This window comes from Convolutriloba macropyga, chromosome 2 (genome assembly GCF_964194025.1).
Source record: "Convolutriloba macropyga chromosome 2, txConMacr16.3, whole genome shotgun sequence".
In the NCBI taxonomy this organism is placed as follows: domain Eukaryota; kingdom Metazoa; phylum Xenacoelomorpha; order Acoela; family Convolutidae; genus Convolutriloba; species Convolutriloba macropyga.
Genome location: NC_134469.1, coordinates 19,040,469 through 19,053,309, shown reverse-complemented (window position 1 = coordinate 19,053,309; position 12,841 = coordinate 19,040,469). Strand labels below are relative to the sequence as shown.

At 32.7% G+C, this 12,841-nt stretch overlaps 1 protein-coding gene and 1 pseudogene across 2 annotated transcripts in view; both read right to left on the bottom strand.

Moving 5' to 3' along the window:
• LOC142357659 (isocitrate dehydrogenase [NAD] subunit gamma, mitochondrial-like) overlaps positions 1 to 12,841 on the bottom strand; it is a 545,753-nt gene that overhangs the window by 204,839 nt on the left and 328,073 nt on the right. The gene's annotated exons all lie outside the window — the stretch shown is intronic.
• Positions 1 to 12,841, bottom strand: part of LOC142334845 (uncharacterized) — a 65,689-nt pseudogene that overhangs the window by 4,616 nt on the left and 48,232 nt on the right.

Sequence of the window (12,841 nt, the reverse complement as noted above, 5' to 3'; positions counted from 1 at the left end):
CGTGTTAACTGAATTTGGAGGCATATATATGCCTGTTACATAGATAGCGGTCTCGACGGTTCCGGTAACTCTCATTGTGAGTGCCTGAAGTCCGTTTAAAATACACGAGTTAACAACTTTTGCTTGTAGAGATTTTTTAATAAAAATTACAACACCTCCTCCTCTTTTTTTCTGTTGATATTAACGAGAGGTCTATAACCCTCTAGAAACATTGATTTTGTGTGATGATATTCCTTGAGCCAAGTTTCCGTCAGACAGATTGGTTCTTATTGGTTCTTATTTGATAATTAATTGGTTCTTAATTAATAATTAGCAAAAAAATTTTTTTGAAGTTTTCTTTGTGGCAACCCGTTTCAAAAAAAGGCCCTTCATTGTTTAAATTGTAACAGTTTTTTTAGATTTTGTAAAAACCTGAGTAAACAGCTAATTTTTAATGATGAAGGACGTCATCCGGTTCGTCCAGAATAGGTATAGAATGTTAATACCTTCAATTCCCTGTTAACTAAAACAGACATGTCATGGTGACGTAAAACTTTTGCTTCGTTTCAATATGAAGATAAGAAGTTTGGAGCAGTTATTTTTTTAAATAAGTTTTTTGATAAATGAAAAACAAATCTTTTAACAGAAAGCTGGATATTGTATAAATCTAGCACAACTGAATATGCGATTGCTTATCCTAGTAAAAAATGGAAATTGTTCCACGTGTCGTCTGTTTTACAAGTTTTTATAGAGATCTTGAACTCTATTAAATTTAATTCATTAGGGCAGTTAAACGCAACCTCAACCACAATAAAATTTACCGAAAGACTGAATTGAATCATAATTGGCGCCTTAATTGAACACTTTTGAACAGAATTTCAAGTGCGTCCCTATCTAAATTTGTTGGATGGATTTCTTTCTGCTAGTGTTGTTGTTTTTTTCTTGACATTTTGCAAAGCAACCTTGCGTCAAAATTTTAACTTTTCAATAGTCAAGCAAAAGCGAATATTTAAAAACTTTTGCATATATAGTTTTTAATATTGTAAAACAATGATTTTTCTATTGTCTTTGAACACAAATTAAGTGCACTTTGGTTCTTGAGACCACGTTGTAGCTGATTGGAATGGGAAATTGTACACAAAAATTTAACCAAAAGCTCTCAGAGATTAATAAAACTGCATTAAAACTGCAAAATTTAATGCAAGTAAATTATGGTCGCAATATCAGAACAAATCAAAGTCTTCAAAGGACGTTTGAGATCTCTGTTGTTATTGTTGCCTAATTTTTCGACCCCATTTGTGGAGGGAGGAACTATATACTCAAATGGATTTTTTGTTAAGGCAATTTTGGCCGATTGATATTTTCATCGTAGAGAGTTGAGACTGGTATCATTGAAAGCTTGTCCAGCGTAGAATATGGAATTAAAAAGATTTTTTTGATTTTCGTTTTTGACAGGGAGATAACGAGGTGTAAACTTTCTAGAAAATAGAGTGAATTCCGTTGATTTCATTCACCTTTTATCGGAATTTTTGACAAAAATTTTGCCAATTTTGATAAAAATTAATAAAATTTTTCAACAAAATGTTTTTGATTTTACGTTCAAAGACATAGTAACTTGTCGGCTGTTTTCATTGAATTTTGGTCACAAAATCCGGCTAAATATTTCACAAAATTCAGAGTTTTTCATCAAAAACAGCACGAAATAAGCTTCTTCAGCCCACTCTTATTAAATTTGCAGGAAGTGCACACCCAAACGCCAGCAACACAATTTTTGTAGACTGAAAAGGGGGCTAATTCCACTTTCAACTTCCGTTGAGAGTGCTCTGTAAATAAAAATTTGCCGTTTTTTGCTAACTTTATTCGTTGATTATCAAAAACGCAGCATTTATTTTTGATTACATTTGATACAAAATATCTATATCAATGACATTCCAAAAATTAAATATTCTTAATGAACTTAAAAAAAAGTGAGTGGTATCATTTAAAAGCTCATCCTGCGAAGGATTCAATTAAATGTAAATGTTCTATTTTGGCTTGGAATTGTAAAAGACGGTCAAACCAGCGTGATAGACGACTATTATATGAATTGTTAGAACGATGCTGTTTCAGAATAGAGAGGAGGATTCGATGACGGGTTATAACTGAAAATTCTTTTACGTAAAAATCGTTTTTACAGTATTCTATGAACCAAAATACTCCGAGTATTTCAAATTCATTATTACTATATCGCTCCTAATTACTGTTTAAAAATCCGCAAGCAAATGATATGGATTTCCATCCATCAACTGTTAGTTGTTCAAGTGCTGCTCCGAGGCCGGAGCGAGAGGAGTCACACTTAACACATGTTTCGAGTTTCGGGTTGTAGTGGTTATTTTCAGTATGATTTTCAATGCGAGTTTTTATAGCATTAAAACGAGTAATATGCTCCGCATTCCGAATTAATTTTCGAATTAGTGGATTTAAGGGGTGGCAAATTTGAGCTAAATTGGGTGTAATTTTATTAAGATAAATTAATGAATCAATAAAAGAACACAAATTTTTAAGGGTATTACGTGCACTGAGTGCAAGTATGGCAAATGATTTTGATTTGAGAGGAAAAGTACTTGATTGGGTTAAATTGTAGCCTAATCAAGAATTTTCTGGTTTAGAGAAATGGCATTTTTGTAAATTTATACGAAAGCTATCAGCATCAAGTGTTTTGTGAAAACTGAGACTTATTTAAATTGCTCCTCTTCAGAACCTTTGCTTTCAACTAATATTTCATCAAGGAAGCCGAAAGTGTTTTTAAGTCTTATAAGGATATAATCCATGGCTTTTTGAAACTCGGCAGGCATGTCGATGGGTCCATAAAAACAAGTTTTGAAACGATACGTGCCGGTCATATCACCACTTACAATTTTAAAATTACAGTTATTAGGTTTTCAGGGTGAAAAGTTAACTGACTATAGGCATATTTGTTCCAACCCCACTTGTGGGGTGATGAACAATATAATCAAATGAGTTTTTTGTTCAGACAATTCTGGCCGATCGATATATTAATCGTAGAGAAATGTAACTGGTATCCTTAAAAAACTCCGACTTAACCTTTTTTCCCTTAAAAATTTAAAAATTTAGTTCAAAATTACCATTGACGCTAAAACATTCATCAATTTAGTGTTCCTAATAGACAAAAGGCGATTCAAATGACTAGTTTGGGTCTCATAGGAAAGTCTACTATGAAAAAGCTAGACTTCTAATTGAGAACTGTTTTTTTTTTTGAAAAATTTTTTTATTTCTATAATTTAATATATATTTTTATATATTTAATATATTTTTATATTATCCAAGGATGACCAATGAAGAAAGTATTAGCTTACAAGGAATCACTCTTTTTTTGCTTCGACTTTGAGTGTTCTTAATTTTTAATGAAATTTTGAATTTATTTTTGAAATGTTTCTGAATTTTTGAAGTCCTATGCCATAGACACGCAGCCTAAAACTGCAATAGTTTTCCTAATGAACTCAAGTACATTAATTGAACCGATCTAGTGATTTGAGTCAACAGCTAATGGCTGTTAAATCTTTAAAAATAATCTTTGAAAATTTTTCTAATGTTAGCCGATCTTAAATTTATTTATGCGAACTCAAAGTCGGTCTGAGTAATGACAGGGCCATTCGTTGTGTTTTCCACTACAACTAAAATTAAATGAGTTAGCAACTTTATTTTCAATCATTGGCTCTATGAAATCAATACAAAGAGTTTTCATACTTTTTTTCAATTTTTTACAAATCTTTTTATAATTTTGCTTCCTTTTGGAATCTTATCAAATTATATTAATATTGATAGTTCCCATTGGCGTGGAAAAAATCGTTAAAAAAATTTTGGACAATGTTTTCCGAGAAAAGTTTGTGGATTCAATGGCTTCGACACTTTCCTCTCGCAATTCTCTTATTAATTTTTTAGTTTTGCTTGTAATGGTAAATGTTTGGCATAGTCATAGCTGCAATGAAAATTTGCAAAAAGTAATGCAAATTGTAAATTAATTTAATGTCTCGCAATATAAGAAAAAATCAAAGTTTTCGAAGGACGTCTGTGAACTGTGTTGTTAATGTTGGCTTTTGTTTTGACCCCACTCGTGGGTGGAGGAACTATTTACTCAAATGGGTTTTTTTTCAGACTATTTTGGCCGATTGATATATTCATCGTTGAGAAAAATTAGTCCTATCTTTTAAAAGCTCATCCAGCGAACAATTCAATTAAATGTAAACGTTCGATTTTGAACTGAATAGTAAAAGAATGTTAACCCAGCGCGATAGACGACTGTTTTCTTATTTGTTAGAACGATGTTCTTTCAGAATAGAAAGGAGGGCTCGATGATGGGTTATAACTGAAAAACTATTTTACGTATAAATAGTTTTTACTATGTTCCATGAACCAAACTGCTCCAAGTAATTCAAATTCAGAAATACTATATTGTTCCTCATAACTACTTTAATATCTGGAAGCAAATGATATGGGTTTCCATCCATCAACTGTCAGTTGTTCAAGTGCATACGTCAATTTAGTGTTCCTAATAGACAAAAGGCGATTCAAATGACTAGTTCGGGTCTCATAGGGAAGTTTACAATCGAAGAAAAAATAAACTTCTATTTGAGAACTGTAAACTTACTTTTGCGAAATCTAAGTAAGTCAGAGTAATGACAGAGCCATATTTTGTCTTTTCTACTGCAATTAAAACTAATCCGGCTGTCTACTTTATCTTCAATTATTGGCTCTATGAATTCGATGCAAAGAGTTTTCATATATATTTTTTTTTAACTTTTGGATATATATTTTTTCATATAAATTTGCTTCCTTTTGGAAGCTTATCAAATTATATTAATATTGATAGTTCCCATTGGCGTGGAAAAAAACGTTAAAAAAATTTTGGACAAAGTTTTCAGAGAAAACTTTGTGGATTAAATGGCTTCGACACTTTCCTCTCGCAATTCTCTTATTAATTTTTTAGTTTTGCTTGAAATGGTAAATGTTTGGCATAGTCATAGGTGCAATGAAAATTTGCAAAAAGTAATGCAAATTTTAAATTAATTTAATGTCGCAATATAAGAAAAAATCAAAGTTTTCAAAGGACGTCTGTAAAATGTGTTGTAAATGTTGGCTTTTGTTTCGACCCCACTCGTGGGTGGAGGAACTATTTACTCAAATGGGTTTTTTTTCAGACTATTTTGGCCGATTGATATATTCATCGTTGAGAAAAATTAGTCGTATCTTTTAAAAGCTCATCCAGCGAACAATTCAATTAAATGTAAATGTTCGATTTTGAATTGAATAGTAAAAGAATGTTAACCCAGCGCGAGAGACGACTATTTTATTATTTGTTAGAACGATGTTCTTTCAGAATAGAAAGGAGGGCTCGATGATGGGTTATAACTGAAAAACTATTTCACGTATAAATAGTTTTTACTATGTTCCATGAACCAAACTGCTCCAAGTAATTCAAATTCAAAAATACTATATTGTTCCTCATAACTACTTTAATATCTGGAAGCAAATGATATGGGTTTCCATCCATCAACTGTCAGTTGTTCAAGTGCTGCTCCGAGGCCGGAGCGAGAGGCGTCATACTTAACACATGTTTCGAGATTCGGGTTGTTGTGAATATTTTCAGAATGATTTGCATTGCGAGTTTTTATAACAATAATTTGAGTTTTATTATCTTCACTCCAAGTAGTTTTTATTGATTTTCGAAGTAGTGGTCTTAAAGGGTGCCGAAATTGAGCTAAAGTGGGTATAAATTTACTAATATAATTTAATGAGTCAAGAAAAGATAAAAATTCCTTAAGAGTATTAGGTAGACTGAGTGCAAGTATGGCAAATGATTCTGATTTGAGTTTAGAAATGCTTGATTGGGTTAAGTTGTAGCCTAATCAAGAAGTTTTTGGTTTAGCCAAATGGCATTTTTGTATATTTATACAAACGCTATCAGCATCAAGTGTTTTGTGAAAACTGAGACTAAATTAAATTGCTCCTCTTCAGAACCCTTGCTTTCAACTAAAATTTCATCAAAGAAGCAGAAAGTGTTTTAAAGGCTTATAAGGGTATAATCCATGGCTTTTTGGAACTCGGCAGGCATGTCGATGGGTTCATAAAAGCCAGTTTTGAATCAATACGTGCCAGTCGTATCACCACTTACAATATTACAATAACAGTTATTTGCGGTTTCAGGGTGAAAATTAATTGACTATAGGCATATTTGTTCCAACCCCCCTTGTGGGGGAGGAACAATATAATCAAATGAGTTTTTTATTGTTCAGACAATTCTGGCCGATCGATATATTAATCCTAGAGAAATGTAAGTGGTGTCCTTAAAAAACTCGTCCAGCGTAGAATTTGAAACTAAAAAGATTGAAATTCGTTTTTTTCGCGGAGTCATGGAGTTTTAGAGTTTCATTTGGACACGGGATATTCGGTTCACTTTTGTTCATTTTAGCGTAATTATTGTTCGAAATAACAGTTTTTCCCATAAAAATTTACTTCAAAATTACATTTCACGCTAAAGCATACGCCAATTTAGTGTTCCTAATAGACAAAAGGCGATTCAAATGACTAGTTCGGGTCTCATAGGGAAGTTTACAATCGAAGAAAAAATAAGCTTCTATTTGAGAACTGTTTTTTTTTTAAATTCTTATATTTCTTTGTTTTTTTGAGTCACTAAGAGAATAGTCACCTTTCATATATGGGTTCTTTCAATGACAAACCTCCTTTAGATTTCAAAGATGCCCAATGAACAAAGTATTAGCTTGCAAGGAATCGCTCATATTTTTTCTTGCTTCGACTTTGAGTTCTCGTTTTTTTAATGAAATTTTGATTTACTTTTTGAAATTTTACCAAATTTTTTGAAATCCTATGCCATAATCACGCAGCCTAAAACTTCAATGATCTTCATAATAGGCATTAGGTTAACCTATCTAGTGATTTGAGTGGACAGCTAAAGGCTGTCAAAACTTAAAACAATCTTTGAAAATTTTTTTTTATCGTTAGCCGATCTTAAACTTACTTTTGCGAAATCTAAGTAAGTCAGAGTAATGACAGAGCCATATTTTGTCTTTTCTACTGCAATTAAAACTAATCCGGCTGTCTATTTTATCTTCAATTATTGGCTCCATGAGTTCGATGCAAAGAGTTTTCATATATATATTTTTTTAACTTTTGGATATATATTTTTTCATATAAATTTGCTTCCTTTTGAAAACTTATCACATTTTACTATTATTGATATTTATCATGTGCTGGGAAAAAACGTTAGAAAAATTGTGGACAAGGTTTTCAGAGAGAAGCTTGTGGAATAAATGGCTTCGACAGTTTTCTCTCGCATTTCTCTAATGAATTTTTTTAGTTTTTGCCTGTATTTGTTATTGTTTTCATAGTCATAGGACTTTTTCTGATGTGTTATTGATGACTGGTCAATCAAAAACAACATTTTCCCCATCCTGGAAAACACAGCGTTTATTTTGACTTCCGTCGAAAGCTACTAATTTTAATGATGTTGACACAAAGGGTTTTCTCAAAGATTTCGTGGTAATAAATTATCTGATGATTTATTAAAGTATTGGTTTTGAAGAATTAAGAAATTTAGTGTTGTTAAAAAATAAATTAAATATAGAAATGCTTCTCCCAAAGTCTTCATTATCAATGTACTCTGCACATTTGTCACATTTTATTTAGATTTTGCTTTTTTGCTGGTTTTTCTTTTTATGTAGTCGTAAAATTCTAAGAGGTCTCACAAGCTTCCAATTGAACATTGAACAATGAATATTACTGTAAGCAGTCAGTTCATGGCAAACAATCTTAAAGTTATTGGTATTATTCGTTTGCCATTTTGTTTTTATTTTTTTGTGTTTCAATAGTATAGTTTTCTCTATAGTGTTTGTTGTTTTTCGTCAATTTGTAACTTTTTCTCAACATTGAGACATCCCATCCAATTCCTCGTAATTCAAAATTTAATTTTACTATATATTATGACGCAACGGATGTTTTTTTTGTGTGACAAAATGCGTTTTAAAAAATGTTTTGTGATTGGTCAATATTTGTTTTTTTTATATTCTTTAACCACAATCGAGTAATAACAGATCACAATTGTTTTCAAATGGCGCCCAAATGAACGTTATTAGTCGTTCAGTATAATTTTAGATCAATTAGTATAGATAAATTTTGAAATAAAAAACAATAATTAGATAATAGCTAATGACATTAATGGCTTCAATTATTCGTTTTTTCGCATATTTTTTGTACTTTCTTGAACTTTTCTGCATCTTTAGTCCGGTTCTATGGCTTAGTCTAATCAAAGACAAGTCCCATTATTTTCATAACAACTTTGAAGTAAATTTATCGAGAATAGTTTTGTTAAAAGCTAATGATTTTTGAGACGTTTGAAATTATTTGATTTAAAAAATGTTGATAGATTTTTAAATTTCGCCTCCTTATTTTTTATTTTTACTGTTACCTAGTCTCATTGAAGTGAAGTCCCATCTGCTGCATAGTTAAGATAAAAGAATGTTTGTGCAGTTAAGGTTTTATGTGATTGCATTTTGACATTTTTAATGGGTGCTTTTACTTTTAGATATTGAGTTTTTACCGTTAAATTTTGAGTCTTGCTTGTTTGTTTGATTTTTTCTGGTAGATCTTTTTGGCAGATCTTGTGAGCGCTGTATTGAAGCATGGTATTATGTAATTTAATTAGGAATTAGGTTTTTTAACAATTTTTTGAAACTCAGACATCTATTTTCGTTTCATATATCTTTTCATTAAGTTGACAATTAAGTCAAAAATGTTGATCAGCTCGGGTGGGAACTTCATGTTCGAACGCAAATTCACGAGCCTCCTTGTTTGAATTTTCTCATTATCTACCCTTCCCCTCTTTTTCAGAAATTTTCATAGTAGTTTCAAAGTCTAAAAGCTTCTAATGATCTTACAAGCGTGCAATAATTTGATTAAAAATTCTCTTCATATCCTTCTGAGCGTCTTATGGGTCATGAAATTCATTGAGAATGCTACATAAATTAGATGCACTTTCTGAAATTATTAATTTAGCTATATTAAATAACATAAAAGACGTTTGATGCTAACTTGAAAAAAAAGGAGTTGCTCTGCGTATAAAAAAAAATTGGTATGATAAATGCGATGATCAGCATTTGTTACAAGAAGTTATTTAAAAAGGATTTCTTTATTGTGCGTTTGAGTCCATTGTTCTTGGTGTATGTGACATAAACTACCGGTTGTTGATGTCAGTTTTAGTGGAAATTGTCAATCGCATTTTAAATAGCTGCCCATAATCTATATAGCTTTCCTAGTCATGTACTTGCAATTTTTTTATTGAAAATCTGCTATATTTTGAGTTTAACCTTCAAGTGCTTCAAAAACTTTAAGACTTACCAGGGATATTTGCGATTTTAGTAACATTTTTTAAATGCAATTTGGTGAATCTTTGATTTTGTAGAAGTTTGTAGGTTTTCAGCCCTAAATCTGCTATATTTGTTTTCAATTTTACGAGAATCTGGATTTCGCTTATAGATGTTGTGGACATCAAGTTTTGCTAGTAATATCCACCTTTCTACAATCGAATCATTGAGCAAAACAGCTCAAAATCGGCCGAATTTTTTGTTCTGTTACTAGCTATTATGTGCAGAGCGGAGAAATTTTTTTTGCATTATGAAAATTTTGATCTTTGTTTAGATTTAAGTGGGCTTAGAGGATTCTTAAAGTGGTCAGCATCTGTTCAAACTGTTATGATGTGCATTTTATATTTAACTGAGGACTATCTTGACTATGACCAACCAGTCATAGGTTGAAGTTTCTGCAAGTGTTGTTAACAAACTGTTCTAGAAGCTACCATTACAAGCGTCTACCGGTACCAATTTTTAATAGTTATTTTACTAACTTTTGAAGCTCACTTCGTTTGCAAAAATTTAAAATCGGGAGCATTGGACGCATTTACGGATGATTTTAAGAGATTGTTATACTTAAAGATTGTCATTTTGCTTTTCTACAATAAATTACATAAATACAATTAGATAAATATAGTTTGCACGTGCCTCAATAACTCCCCCGAATATAAGAAGTAGACAGGTGTAGTGGATGACAGACCCCACTGTGAACAGCACACAGTTGCAGGCCAGAGCTGCCGTGATCTGAAAAAGTTGTTACGATGAACAATGCACTATTTGGTCGGCCTACTGTTGCGTTAATTTAGGGATGGGGGTTATTTAGGGATGGGTGGGGGGGGGGGGGGCTAAGTGAGGCTGTAATGTAAGGAATTCCTTTAAAAATCCTCTCATTGTAGCCCCACTGCTACATCATCTTACCCCACCCCCTTTTAGCCCAAAGAAATGTACGAGTGGGCTGCAGTAGGAAGAACTGTTAAAAAATTTTTATCCTACGAGAGTTCTTATTGAAATACAAGGATTTCTGATATTTCATTTCGAGAGACATCAAAGGTCTGCAAATTTGTTTTTAGGCTCGTTGATTTTGATACTAATTTACTTTTGATAGTTATTGGACAGACTGAAACGTCTCGTGGCTCTAACGTCTCATGGCATATATTTCTAGCCTGTAATTGCAAAACGTTTCAAAATGAAAGTTGCGTAAACGTCAAAAAAATGGTCAGCAGATCTCCGATAAAGCCGAGCTAAATCAAGAGCAGCCAAAGTAGAGCCAAAGCAATTTTGATTAATCAGAGCCAAAAATGGCCGTTTTCAACATAATAAAATAAAAAAAATTAAACTATTATCAAATAAAGAAAAAACCAGATCACTTCTGCTCCTCAGCTTTTCAAAATCGTAAAATTTAAAAACGGACAAAAAACCTTTTAAACTCTTTAAATAGACGTCTCTTTAAACAATCTTGTTCAATCAGAAATTTCTCATCAGTTGAAATATCGAATAAATCGAAACATAGCCGGCAGATTGGCGGAAAATAGCCGCGATAGACGCTTGTGGCCTTCCATGGAATTGAAACAACTAAAGAAATATAATAGACAATTTGACAACCAGTCCTTTGATAGACCACCAGACTTTTTGGGATAAATTCCGATTGACTGTCATTTCTATGAGACATACGCTCTATATGAAAAAGGAAAAAAATAGAACATTTTCAAAAATAATAATTGAAATAAAAAACTCAAGACTAATACTCTAGAATTATGGCATAGACGTTTGGCACTACTTGGATGAACACTATTGATCTTTAACTGGTAAATGATCAAGAAACTTTAAATTCATTAAATGAGTTCAGAAGTCATTTTTTAGTGATGTAATTCACGCAATTGACCGATAAGTCGACCAAATGACGTCACTCACACAAATTTTAATTACAAAGCAGTAGAAAGCACTGAAAATGAAAAATTTAATAGCCGCAAGAATCCTCGATGGAGACAACGAATAAAAAAAAAACATAGCAGGAGAAGTCCTGTGTAATAATTCAAAGAATTTTCTTTGACTGAACAAAAACTAGACCTAGAATGGACTATGAGTGGATTGGGACAACAATTTCCAAAAAAAAATTAAATAAAAAAATTTAAAAAAAAACTTGAAAGTCAATGTCAAAATTCCGCATGTGAACAAAATCCACTAGCGAGAAAACGAAATTTGGCTCAAACAAAAAAATATGCCTAGAATGAACTCTGAAAGGATTGAGAAAACCATTTAGAAAAAAATCCGATCCAAAAATTGGGAAAAATTGCCGAAGAATTGCCGAATCTGAACAAAAAACCACTAGCGAGAAAGCGAATTTTTGTTCAAACACTGTACTCAAAATTTCACGCCACAAATCCACTCGCTTTTTCGCTCCACTTCCTTTTACGGCGTGACCAAAACCACTACTCCAATTTGACTTCGATAATCATAAAAAACCAGATCTTTATAAAAAGACAGCGCCCCAATACAATTCAAATTCTTTGAATTGTAAAAAACCACGATGTCCCCAATAATAGCCGCTATCGCTTCGGGGCTGTTAATCATCACTTTTGGACGTGCAACCCACACAATCGGGCTTTGCAAGGCCATGAAAAAAATATGCTGCAATGTAGTTTTCAGGACAAGCTCAATTGTGTATTGTTTGGTTGGTTTTAAGTTCTCCCCGCTTTTAAAAATCGAAAAAGTAATGAAATAATGGGATCTATTCGTTTTCCCCCAATTACAAATTATATGTTGTTATATAGCTCGTCGTTACTATGTATGAAAATAGCACGTGCGCCGGGGGTAAAAGATCCACTTAGCGGGGGGGGGGGGGAAACAGAATAGATCCAAATATTGTAATACCAGTCTCTCGCTCCTTTTTGCTCCGGATCGGTTTGCGTTTACTCTTTGTCTGCGTCTCCACAATGCAGTGAGAAGGGTGATTGTGAGGATGCAGACAATAGCGACTGCTGCACTTCCCAAAAAAGAATTTATGTTGTCATAGAAAGCTGAGTCACTCACACAATAGTACACAAATTCTAGGCCCATCTGAATTAAATAAAAAAACAAGTCAGGCGTCCGAAAAATAGCGTTTTTGGACCTATTCTTTGTTCCCTAGTCGAGCAGTCCGCTCAAATTCCGCTCGAAAAAATGCTATAGATGACCGGAATGAGCGGAGTTTGATCGGAATGAGCGCAATTTGAAAAAAAATATGCGAGTTGAAAAATGATGCAGGGCATTTTCCGTTCAAATTCCGCTCTTTGTTAAACTGTCTAATCAAATTCTCATTTCTTGCATTTTTTGGTCATTCCTCGACTCGGGCCCCCACGTCTGTATAGCATGCGCACAGGGATATGTTTTTATGCCAATTAATCTGGTGTGGGGTAATTCTACAGAACAGATTCGCATCTTCTTTAAGAATATCCATGAGG